General features: G+C 40.4%; 1 protein-coding gene across 7 annotated transcripts in view; it reads right to left on the bottom strand.

The window, feature by feature from the left end:
* Window positions 1–12,722, bottom strand: part of ccdc186 (coiled-coil domain-containing protein 186) — a 119,574-nt gene extending 106,852 nt beyond the window's left edge. For all 7 annotated transcript variants that reach the window (XR_013579733.1, XR_013579732.1, XM_078564678.1 and 4 more), the window contains exon 1: window positions 12,380–12,722. The gene's annotated coding sequence lies outside the window, so the exon portion shown is untranslated. The remainder of the gene's footprint in view (window positions 1–12,379) is intronic.
* Window positions 12,723–12,975: the final 253 nt, after the last annotated feature.

Raw genomic sequence — 12,975 nt, 5'->3', positions numbered from 1 at the left:
CGCCCCTGACCAAGCTGTTCCAGTATAGCTACAACACTGGCATCTACCCGGCATGTGGAAAATTGCCCAGGTATGTCCTGTACACAAAATGCAGGACAAATCCAACCCGGCCAATTACTGCCCCATCAGTCTATTCTCGGTCATCAGTCAAGTGATGGAAGGAGTCATCAACATTGCTATCAAACGGCACTTGCTTAGCAATAACCTGCTTACTGATGCTCAGTTTGGGTTCCAGCAGGGCCACTCAGCTCCTGACTTCATTACAGCCTTAGTTCAAATATGGACAAAAAAAGCTGAACTCTAGAGGTGAGGTGAGGGTGACTGCCCTTGACATCAAGGCCACATTCGACCAAATGTGGCATCAAGGAGCCCTAGCAAAACTGGAGTCAATGGGAATCAGGGGGAAAATTCTCCGCTGATTGGAGTATACCTAGCACAAAGGAAGATGGTTGTGGTTGTTGGAGGTCAATCATCTGTGCTCCAGGACATCACTGTTAGTTCCTCAGGGTAGTATCATGGGCCCAACCATCTTCAGCTGCTTCATCAATGACCTACCTTCCATCATAAGGTCAGAAGTGGGGATATTTACTGATGATTATACAATGTTCAGCACCATTCGCAACTCATCAGATACTGAAGCAGTCCATGTCCAAATGCAGCACAACCTGCACGACATCCAGATTTGAGCTGACAAGTGGCAAGTAACATTCACACCACCCATGTGCCAGGCAATGACCATTTCCAACAATAGAGAATCTAACCATCACCCCTTGACATTCAATGGCATTACCATCGCTGACTCCCCCACTATGAACATCCTAGGGATTACCATTGTCCGGAAACTGAATTGGACTAGCCATATAAATACTGTGGTTACAAGAGCAAGTCAGAGACTAGGAATCCTATGGCAAGTAACTCACCCCCCGACTCCCCATAGCCTGTCCACCATTTACAAGGCAATGTCAGGAGTGTGATGGAATACTCTCCTTTTGCCTGGATGAGTGCAGCTCCAACAACATTCAAGAAGCTTTCCAGGACAAAGCAACCCGCTTGATCGGCACCCCATCTACAAACATTCACTCCGTCCACCACCGACACACAGTAGCAGCAGTGTGTACCTTCTACAAGATGCACTACAGGAACTCATCAATATTCCTAAGGCTGCACCTTCCAAACCCATGAGCGCAACCATCTAGAAGGACAAGGGCAGTAGTTGGATGAGAACACCACCACCAGCAAGCTCCCCTCCAAGCCACTCACCATCCTGACTTGGAAATATATCACCGTTCCTTCACTGTCGCTGGGTCAACGTCCTGGAATTTCCTCCCTAACAGCACTGTGGATGTACCTACACCACATGGACTGCGGCGGTTCAAGAATGCAGCTCATCACCACCTTCAAGGGCAACAAGTGCTGTTTGTAGTTGCTCTTTGTTTATAGTTCTACTACATATTGAGCAGAGAGAAAATTTTTACAGTACCAATTAGAACATTGAAGTCTAAGCTTACTTAGATTTCAGTCATAAAGGTTTGACCTTAATTTAGCCTTTAGGTGTGATTTGAAATATCATAGTGCAATTCTAAAAAGATCTAATGATATGGATTTGACTGCATCACCAACGGTGGGAAATAAACAAAGTCACCAAATGCTGCAGAATTCTGTCTGACAGAACAACTTGACTTGTCAAACACTGAACATTTAGGAATGATTTGTTTTATTTAAATCTTGTAATTGTTAGTCAAACATCTTGCAGGAAAACTGTTAAAACAAATTTAATTTTTCACAAGTAAATTAAAAGGTTCGAGAACCAATAAAAAAAAAGTACACCAGTTCCTGACAGGAACCATTTGTCTGCTAAAACATGCAAATATACAAAAGGTACCTTCTAAAAACTTGATAAGATGGCTTCCTTCCTGGATATCACAGCATGGTATATGCGCCAAGTAGGCAATGAAATGCATTTGCTGACCTTTCAAAAAAAGCTACCTAACATTCTTCTAGTGAAACATAACAAGGAGCCAAATGCTTTAGTAGCTGAATAGTAAGTTTAGAAACTAAGGATGAGAAAGAATTCAAAGGACAGCAGAAATTGTGCGTAAATGAAGAAAGAAGGACAGTGTAGCGATTCAAGGACGTCAAGATCATAGTACAATGGAAGTTATTATTCTTTTTCCCTTCTCAGTTGAAGTCAGTGTAAAGCCACATCTCCCACCCCCAAAATGATTTTTGACATCCTTAGCTAACAATGAGATTCAAATTTTTCTGTTCCTTAACAGGCAACAATTGTAAACTTCTGCATAAGAAAATTCCATCAAAAAGCATGAAATCATGGAGCTAATTTAGTCCACCAAGCTAATCCTCTTTGACAGATCTTGCGCAATCCTCTTTCCACGGGCGCAGTAACATAATTGTTAAAAATAAACAGCTATTTCAAGGAGCACGTCACACATAAACTCGACATTTCATATGAATATACACCCAACACTTTTTTTTGCCCCACTCTGACCAGCTCCCAGCCATTTCCCTCTTCCAAATACGATAACCTACTCTTTCAAGCATGCCAGTTTTTCATTTTAAGGAAGCACCTAGCATCAAATTGGCTCTTTCCCGTAGCAACATGTCTCGCTCCCTACACTTAAATTATACAACTCTTTCTTCCCTCAAAAACCTCAAGAATTTACCATCACTTTCATGGGTATCTTTCTTCTTTCCTACTTGATGTCTATCCCGCCTCCTGTAAAATGCCTTAGAAAAGCTGATACTTTGTTAGCTGCTACATAAATGCACTTCCTCCAAATCCTGTTCAGCATTACTCCTCAGGGCCAGCAAAATATCATTTACATTCAATTAGTATTTTCTGTTCCATAAAAATAATACTATTTATTGTATGCCTGCTAAATAGGCTGTACAATCTTGATGACATTGAGACTAGAGCCTGGTATTGAAATAATCCACATTCTTAATACTTAAAAAATAATTCATTGTGGAAAGCCCAATGTTTCATGTCAAAAGCACTACAAAACTACAAGTATTAATACATTCATTGACATTCCTACGCTGCAGCAGTCATTAACTTTAAAAGTACTTCATTGTCTGTCAAGTGCCTTTAGACAATCTGAGGGTTGTGAAAGACATGTGATAAATGCAAGTTCTTTTTCCTCATCACTATTGACCTACTAATAATGACAAACACTTAAAAAGGTGTTTTAAACTTCAAGATTAAAATGCAAAACTCAACCCAAGGAGTGATCCCTGTATTTCAGCAACAAAAAAGCTGTTAATTTCACAGTAAAGCAACTTAGCAGGTAACAATTGTCAAATAAGCTAAAAACTGAATATTTGGATAAAAGAACTGCGCTCACTGATATAACTATGGAATCAACTGATTGTACCTATGTTACTTCACACCAACTGCTGGAACTTGTGGCACTAAAAGGATAAACGGCTTACCAAAATATTTGTGCTAACAGAACATGCTGAACTCACATAAATGGCAGTGCCACCAATAAGAATTATAGCAAAGGCAATATAGTGAAATGTTCAGAAGCAAAAAAAGGACTTTAGTCTCACTAATACATTTTATAAAAGGCAAACTAAAATTAGCTAATGGACATGTGCCATGCTTCTACTAATTACCAATTCTTCACTAAACAGAAATAAGAAATAATACAAACAAAATCCATTACACATTTAATTGGAGAACAACTTGTATTTATATAATGCCCTTATAGTAGTAAAATGTACAAAGGTGCCTCTTAGGAGTATTATTGAACAAGATTTGACACATAGCCACTACATTAGGAGATATTAGGGCTGATGACTAAAAGTTTGGTCAAAGAGGTTGTTTTTAAGGAGCATAGCAAGGGAGAAAAGAGAGGTATAGAGATGGAGAGCTTGAGGGAGGGAATTCCAGAGCTTAGGGCCTTGGCAACTGACAGCAAGGCCACCAAAGGTGGAGTGACTAAAATCAGGAATGCTCAAGAGACTGGAATTGGAGAAGTGCAGCAATTGGAAGATTGTGGGCTGGAAGAGATGACAAAAATAGGAAGGGACAAGACCGTGGAGGGATTTGAAAACAAGGATGAGAATTTGTAAATTGAAGCATTGCTTGATTGGAAGCCAAAGAAGGTCAGTGATCATAGGGGTGCTGGACAAGTAGGACTTGGTGCATGTTAGGGCATGGGTAGAATTTGGGATGACCTCAGGTCCACTTAGGGTTGAATGTGGGTGGCCAGCCTGGAGTGGGTTGGAATAGTCTAGAGGTAAAAGGCATGGCTGAGGATTTCAGCAGCATACATTCGAAGGCAGTGGTGGAGTCAGACAATGTTAGCAGTGCAAACAAGCATGGTGCAGACATGTAGTCAGAAGCTCATCTCGGGCTCAAATACGACACCAAGGTTACGAACAGACTGGTTCAGCCTCAGACAACTGGCAGGAATAGGGATGGAACCCGAGACTGACTACTATCCCTATCTACTCACCGCCACCTTCAAGGAAAATGCAAAATAAATACTGACCTTGCCAGTGACACCCACATCACATGAAGGGATAAAAAGATGCAAGTTTGTCACTAAACAAGTGTGATAAAATTTCATGCAACAAAGTGTGAAGTGATATGTTTTGGTAGGAGGAACGAGGAGGGTCAATATAAAATAAAAGGATACAATTCTAAAGGCGTGCCTGAGCAGAGGGACCCGGGAGTATATGTGCACAAATCATTGAAGGTGGCAGGGCTGGGTGAGGATGTGATTAAGGCACACAGGATCCTAGGCTTTTTAAACAGCGGAACAGAGTACAAAAGCAAGGAAGTTATGGTAAACCTTTATAAAACACTGATTTGACTGCAACTAAAGTAGTGTGTCCAAATCTGAGCACCAGACTTCAGGATGTATGTGTTTCCCACCGCCCCCCCCGCAATACGAGAAGCCACCACTGCTGATTAACAGTCATCTGTAGTCAGCCGTACTTGAAAAGAAACAGCAGATTTACTTTATTCTTGCAGGTGTTGTGCCACTGGGTTCACAGTGGTTCGTAGCTTCTGCTGAAAAATGGAGTCAGGTGGAAGGTGAAAGCAAATTGGGGAGAGGGGTGCTTCAAGGCCAACATTGCATCACTCAAACCAGAGCAACATAAAAGCACTTATCTATCCCAGTGACTTCTCAGTATAGAGCAATATATTTTTATACAAAATAACCCAGTGTTCTTCAAGCAAGAGTAGATTTCTATTCATTTCACTGAATGGCTATCATAAAAGCTACTTTTCAAATATAAACGAAATATGTTCACTCAACGGAATGAATATGTTCTAATGGTTCCTTGGAACAGTACTATACAAAGTAAACAATGACTGAGCTCGAGGAGTAGCAATACTAAAACTGCTGATAAAATGGCAAATGAAACAAGAATTAAATCAATTTTCCACTATCCGTTCAGTGTCACTTAAGAATTTTAAACAAGCAAATTTGGAAATAAAACTGTATAGCTATTTCTGATTGTAAATATGCTTCAAAATCCACAGACTAAAAAATTCAAATTTTCAGTCTAACACAATCATGTTGTATTGTAAATCCTTGTAACGAACGCACATAAGGACTGACTTAAAAATCACAGGATCCTGAAAACCTTTCCAATTCATTAAACATATTTCTTCCACAGAAGACGTACAACATGCTCTGATCCTAATTCTGAAACTTTAGGGATCAGGGGTCAGTTAATTACCTGCAAACTGTTAAAACTAAATCACAATTTAATTTATAAACAGGTTATATGTTAGAGACAGAATTTCAACTAGTAAAAGCAAATTACAAAATGGCACACCACTTATTGTAATTAATGCTTAGAATATATTGATCATTTTGCACTGTTGTAAGTCTCTTACATCAAGGTTCTCAAATTTTTTGCTTCTGCGCCCCTCCCCCATGTTATTAAAATTCCAAAGACTCCCATAATGCAGGTATTCTTTTTTGTATTAAAATTAGTTCTATAATTTAAAATACTTGTTTTCATTTTACATACTTAAAGCAAAAATTGATGCGGGGGCTGGTTTTCAAATTGCTGTGTGGTCTCACCTCTCCCTGTATCTACTACCTCCTCCAGCCCCTATAATCTTCCATGATCTCTGCATTCCTCCAATTCTGGCCTCTTGCATATCCCAGATTTCCTTGCACTATCACTGGCATCCATGTATCTGTCTTTTGGTTACCTGTAGTATCTTGTGTCTCAGTGTCAAGTTTTGTTTGACAATGCTCATATCAAGCATTTTTGGACATTTTACTATGTGAAGGGCACTCTACAAATCCACGTTATTGTTGAGGTAGCAGGAATTCCAAGGATTCAATGTCAGCCTGTATTTTTGCTCTATCTATTTCTACAACTTTCAAACTTTCTCAATGGAATCTAAGGTTTCTTCAATTTCTTGAAGATTTTCCTCCACTGATTTTTAGAATCATCAGCTCTTGTTCCCAGGGATCTCTGATTACATGTTGCAGTTTCTCAATGACTATCTGGCAGTTCTCCCGGCGGACCTTAACGGAAATCTGTTTCCATCATTCAGCAATAGGCACTTCTACCAATCCGCTTCCCCAAGCGCTTTTCAATGGAAACCTGTCTCAGTACCCGAGTGACAGATGACCCATCCAATTCACTTCCCCAGGAGCTCATTGGGCCCGAGCAAGCCAAACACCACCACTGGAAGGTGGGTTTTATGGAAACTGCTTCAGTTGAAAGAGACTCTCACTGGGAAAATCACTCTTTTGGTTTATTTTAATTGACAGCAATCTTCTTCCTTCTGTGGCAATGTGATTTGATGGAACCCTTTAAAACCTTGCCACAATCCCCAGTGTATTGTGGATACAGGCCGAGAATCCCTGTTTTAAACTGCCTGAATGGGTCACATACAACAGGACATTGATTCTAAGCAATAACAATTAGACAGAAAGCATAGAATGGTGGCAATTAGACAGAAAGCAGAATGGTTACAATGCAGAAGGAAGCAATTTAGTCTGTTGTATCTGTGCCAGTTATCTGCAAGGGTGACCCCCCCCACCCTTTCCCCATAGCCCAGCAAGTTCTCCCTCTTCACATGTCTTTTTAATGCTTTATTGAAAACCATAATTGAATCTGCCTTCACTGCACTCTCAGGTGGTGCACTCCGTATCCTTACCACTTGCTGCATTAAAAAATTTTCCTCGCGTCACCATTGGTTGTTTTGCCAATCACCTTAAAATTGGTGTCCTCTGGTTCGCGACCCTTCTGCCAATGGGAACAGTTTCTCTCTCTCTACTCGGTCTATACTCGTTGTGATTTTGAGCACTTATATCAAATCTCCTCAACCTTTTCTTTAAGGAGAATGACCCCAGCGTCTCCAGTCTATCCATGTAACTGAAGTCCCTCATGCCTCAAACCACTCTTGCAAATCTTTTCTGAGCCCTCTCTAATACCCTCACATTCTTCCTAAAGTGTGGTACCCAGAACTGGACACAATTCTCCAGTTGAGGCTGAACAAGTGATTTATGTAGGTTCATCATAACTTCCTTGCTTTTATACTTGATGCCTGTTTATAAAGTTCCAGGTTCCCATATACGTGTTTAACTACTTTCTCAACTTGCCCTTCCACCTTCAACAATTTTTGCACATAGAGCTCTGCTCCTGCATCCCTTTAGAATTGTGCCCTTTATTTTAAATTGCCTTCCCTTGCTCTACCAAAATATACCACTTCACATTTCTCTGCATTAAATGTCATTATAGAATTGCCACAAAGCATACCGCCATTTACTCCAAATGGCATACAGTGCAACTGTCAAACTCATTTGTTGCTCTAATAATTATCCCATTTTTTAAAATCATTAATACTTCACTGATAGTCAGAAACTAGTGAACAATGCTCTATGGTGTGCAATACTCTGCTGTTCTGCAATAAACAATAATGTAAAGCAGAAAAGTCAGTTATGCAGCCCGCTCACTTTGATGTTAAAAAGTACAAAGGTCACCACAATTTCTGGTGCAGAATTTAAGATGTAATTTACATGGTTAATGTCACTGTAGTAGTGAATATTCAGGTTAAGGTGCCTCAGATTTGGCACACGCTAATAATGGGCACATAAGAACACATCCTACTCACTTTCCACTTTCTTTACCGATTCTGAAAATTTAATTTGCAGTATCTTAATTTCTCTTGTCACCTTCTTTCCAATGCTAACCAGTGATTATGCAAAATTATGCAGGGTGTAACACAATATCAGATTCTTTCAGGTGAACCACAAAAGCAGCCTCCAAATAACACAAGAGCATCGCCAGAACTACAAAACAAGTTTAATTTTAAAAAAAGACAACTATTTGTTCTGAGATTAGAAACAGAAGAGAGTGCAGAATAACATTACATGCCTTCTATTGTTTCACCAACCGACGTACACAGACTTGCCCTGAGTCAGTTATAGCTTTACAGTGCCCTCGATCTTCATCATTCATCTGGCGATTACATTTTGTGACTACTTTCTTAAAAAAAAATATAGATTACATGACTGACTACATGATAAAGGCCAACACCTTTGGTGCTTTTAAGGTTCAAAAGCATGATCTTTCACAATGGGAGTCTCAGCACCAAATCATAGTTCAAAGCCAGAGCCTCAGGTGTTAAAAATGTAGCGGCCCCAAATAAAGGGAGCCAGCAACCTGTTATTATTTAAAAATGAGCCCAAACTCTCGTGTTAGCCTAGACTCCGATAGCTCCATCACCTGAGTTAGATGTGATGAGTCCAATTCCCACTGCAGAAATTTCAGCACATAATCTAATCTGACACTTCAGTGCAGTATTGAGAAAATGCTGCACTGTTGGAGGTGCAATCTTCAGATGAGACATTAAACCAAGAACCCACCTGCTTTCTCATAACACAGACATAAAAGCTGTCATGGTACTTTATGAAGACCAGCAGGGAAATTTTGCTGGCATTAAAACCAAGTGCTGGAAAAATTCAGTAGGTCTGGCAGCATTTGTTGGGAGAGAAACAGAGTTAATGTTTCAAGTCCAACATGGCTCTTCTCCAGTTCCGAAGAGTCATATTGAACTCAAAACGTTAGCTCTGTTTCTCTCCACAGCTGCTGCCAGACCTGATGAGTTTTTCCAGCATTCTATGTTTTTATTTCAGATCTCCAGCATCCACAGTATTGTGCTGTTATTTAAGTTTTGCTGGCATCCTGACCAATATTTATCTCAACCAACATCATCAAAATAGCTTAATTGGTTATTTATATTAAATTTTGTTTTAGGGGCTTGCCTGTAAATAAATTTGCTGCTGCACTTCAAACATGACCACACTTCAACAGTACTTAATCAACTGTAAAGCACTTTGGGACATCCTCATGGAAAGTGATTTATACAATTACTTATTTCTTTAAAAACTTAAAAGCACATTAAAACTTAGCTTTAGGATATTTAGCTAAGTCTCTAGAACAGCCATTTATTTATGGTCCACTCTTATGTTCCAGAATCACTAACACAATGTGCTGTGCTTTCAATGCTCCACAATCCGTCCCACTGAAATTATGGATAGATTACAGAAAAGCACAAAGAGTTGAATATACAAGTACAGTTGTTTAAGAGCTGTGATTGCAAGCTTCATTTTCTAGTCATAGACCTGGCAGCTAACTGGGAAAAAAAATCTACACAGGCCAGTCCCATATTAAAAAAATCTGCTTACCTATTCAGGCTACATATCATGGCCAGTGAAAGCTAATGTCATTAGCTGATTTCACTGTTGCCTCTCAAGATTACCTTGCAATGCGCTCAACATACCGAACATCTCTAGTACTACCTCTTCTACATTACAGAAGTACCACTGAAGTCAGCAAAAGAAAAAGACTTACAATTTTAGCACCTTTCACAATCAGAGCTCTTTGCAGCCAATCAAAAACATTTGACGTGCAGTCGCTATTATAATGTAGGAAACATGGCAGTCAATTTTCCTCACGGTAACTTCCCACAAACAGCAAGGTGAAAATAACCAGAATTTGTTTTCAGTGATGTTGATTTGCATGACAATCAATATTTCCACTGCAATATAAAAAAAATCTGGAACGTGAAGACAGCCAAAAAACAAAGCTCACATCTTCAAACCCAAAAAGTACCAGGATACCATTAACAACTCACATCATCAGTAAATGAAATTCCAGCTGCCCACCTGGCCTGGACCAGTCACTTTCAAACTTAGGCTTGGAGAATCCCCACACCCAAAACTGCCCCTGTAAATACTGATCCCCAGCCTTATTTCCAAAAGAAAACATCAGCTACTGTACTCAGAAGGAAAAGAATGCTAAGATTATATCAAGCTTTTATATAAGAATTTGGCAACAGCAACATAAATCAGACACCTGAAGATCTCACAGATTCTCTAACCTCATCACAGACTCTGCCATGGCCCAGGGATCTGTTTTAAAAAACTGGATCAACACATTCTCTATGTTTTAACCATCAGTTTCATGAAAAGGATTTGAGTTAATTGAAATAACATTTACTACATTTGATTAAGTCTACTCAAAATGCTTATAGTATGTTGAGGTTGCAGATGGGGATGGTGGAGAAGTAAAGGAATCCTTTACTCTCCTAAGTTTGCTCTTCACAGAATTACAGAATTGTTACAGTGCAGAAAGTGGCCTTTCAGCCCATCACATCTGCACTGGCTCTCCAAAAGAGCAATACACCTAGTGCCATTCCCCCACCTTCTCCCCATAACTCTGCACAATCTTTCTTTTCCGATAACAGTCCAAGTCTATTTTGAATGCCTCGATTGAACCTGCCTCGATTGAACCTGCCTCCACCACACTCTCAGGCAGTGCATTCCAGACCTTAATGACCTGCTGTGTGCTCACAATACAATCCCTCTTTTCTGGTTGCTCTCTTCCAACCCCTCTCAATGGATTCAAAATCTTTTGTACTGTCGATCCAATACTGCACACAGCATTCTAAGCTTGATCGCATCAATGATTTATAAAGCAGCAGATTTATCTCATTATTTTGGCTCGATATGGGCCTTAATATATCCAGACATCGGATTTGCTCTTTGTCACCAGACATTCCTGTAAAGTTATTATCCATCAGAATTGCCTGTCTGTCTCATTCCCAGGTATATTTGTATTCTTCTGTAGCTTATCCTGCTCAGCTCTGGAACTTACCACCTTCATTAGCCTCACATCATCTGCAAATTCAGCCACTGTGCTTTGATTCCTAGCTTCAGGTGACTTATGAAGCTATTAAAACAAAAAAAAAAGTACTCAAAACAGTACTCAATCCGTGGGACAGATAACATTCTCCCAGGCTGATCATCCAGCTGTTATTGGTCAACAATTTAAATATCTCATGGAAAATCTTTCAACTTTATTTTCAGTACCAGCTTTTCCAGGGGAATCGTGTCAAGGGCCTGAATGAAATCCAAGCACACCGCATCCACTGTCATATTCACATTCCCCTGTAGAATATCAAGTTCCTTTGCAACACCAACAAAAAAAGTTAGGTTGACAAGTTCTCCCTTCATACTGGTTATTTATTTCTATGGGATGCTCCATGATCTCACCTTCAATAAGGGTTTCCATGAATTTACTGACAATGCATGTCAAACCCTATGATCTGTAGTTTCCTGGGTTTTTTTTGAAGAAAAACAATTTGTCTTTATCTAGTCCTAAGAGATTTGTGTCAGAGTTCCTGCCATTTTCTCTCTAGATTTCCTGAACATAAAGAGACATGAACTTTGATACATTGCTGTGAAGAAACTGAACACTGATAAAGATTTGTATCCTTATAACCAAACAACATTAATTTACAGTAAAGCGCATAGTACTGATAACAAAAGCATTTCTTACACATTATTGATTGGAACAGAGCCTTGGGCTATTCCACTTTCCTTTATTTAACCATTCCGAATTCTACATTCACGCAAAATCACAGGAATACAAACCCACCCATATAGTATCTATGATACTGCCGTTTGCATCGTCAAGTGCGAAATATTTTTGCTGCAACAGCTATTGCAACTTTTCGGCTGGTAAACACGTAGTAAAAACCAGATTATGTGATGAAATAATAATTATTTTATATTCCCGGTTGCAGTGGTTAAAGGATCGCGTTTGCAGCATCTGGCATGTTTAACGATGACAGATGTGGGGAAGGTTCCCCAAGAGGAGGTGGTTCAAGAAAAACAAAAGGTCTCAACCCACGACAGGTACCAAACCCATGGAAAAAAAAAATCACAGGAATGTTTCATGCTGCAGGAGTGTGGGAGGAAAGGGGTTGCTACAATCACAGGCCTGGTTAGTGGCCCCCGGATTCAGCAGGAAACTGGCGGGGTGGAAAAAGGAGAGAAAATACCGACAAACACGGAATACATCTTACCGGACTCAGCACCAACTCACAGGCCGTGCGCGCCTCATCCAGCCAGGCCCCAGTCGCCCTGTTGTCCGTCCTCAGTGGTGCATCATCACCGAGTGACTGCGGTAGCTCCGGGCCCAACTCCTGGCTTCAGTATTAATGGAGCAGCGTCCGATCGGCCCAGGATGGCTTCTCAAGGTAAAAAAAAAAGAGCACCTTAGCCGCAGATCGAGCTCCAGCCTCCTCCTCCTCCTACTCCTACTCCCCTTCGCCTTCGCTTTTTCCCCGCTCTCTGCCGCAACTCTGGCCCCTGACACGACAACAAATACGACGTAACTACACCACCGGTCTCCGGCCAACCATCCCCAACCAATCACCACTCACCGATCCTCTTCATCATCGACCCTGCCAACACGCCAGCCAATCGAAAATCAGCATCACGCTGACGTCGCCAAACACCCCCTCCCAGCTGTAAACCAATCAGCTGCCAGGTGATTGACTGTAATAGTAACAGCTATTTGTGTTTTTTTTCACGCTCACAGCAGGCTTGTCTGTTTTAATCATTTAACTGAAAGGAGTTGTCTCTGTTACTAGATTTGTTAATGATTTTAATCACCATC

Source organism: Cetorhinus maximus, chromosome 20 (assembly GCF_964194155.1).
Source record: "Cetorhinus maximus chromosome 20, sCetMax3.hap1.1, whole genome shotgun sequence".
NCBI classification, from domain to species: Eukaryota; Metazoa; Chordata; class Chondrichthyes; order Lamniformes; family Cetorhinidae; genus Cetorhinus; species Cetorhinus maximus.
The sequence above is the reverse complement of the archived record's forward strand: the minus strand, read 5'-3'. Positions and strand labels throughout refer to the sequence as shown.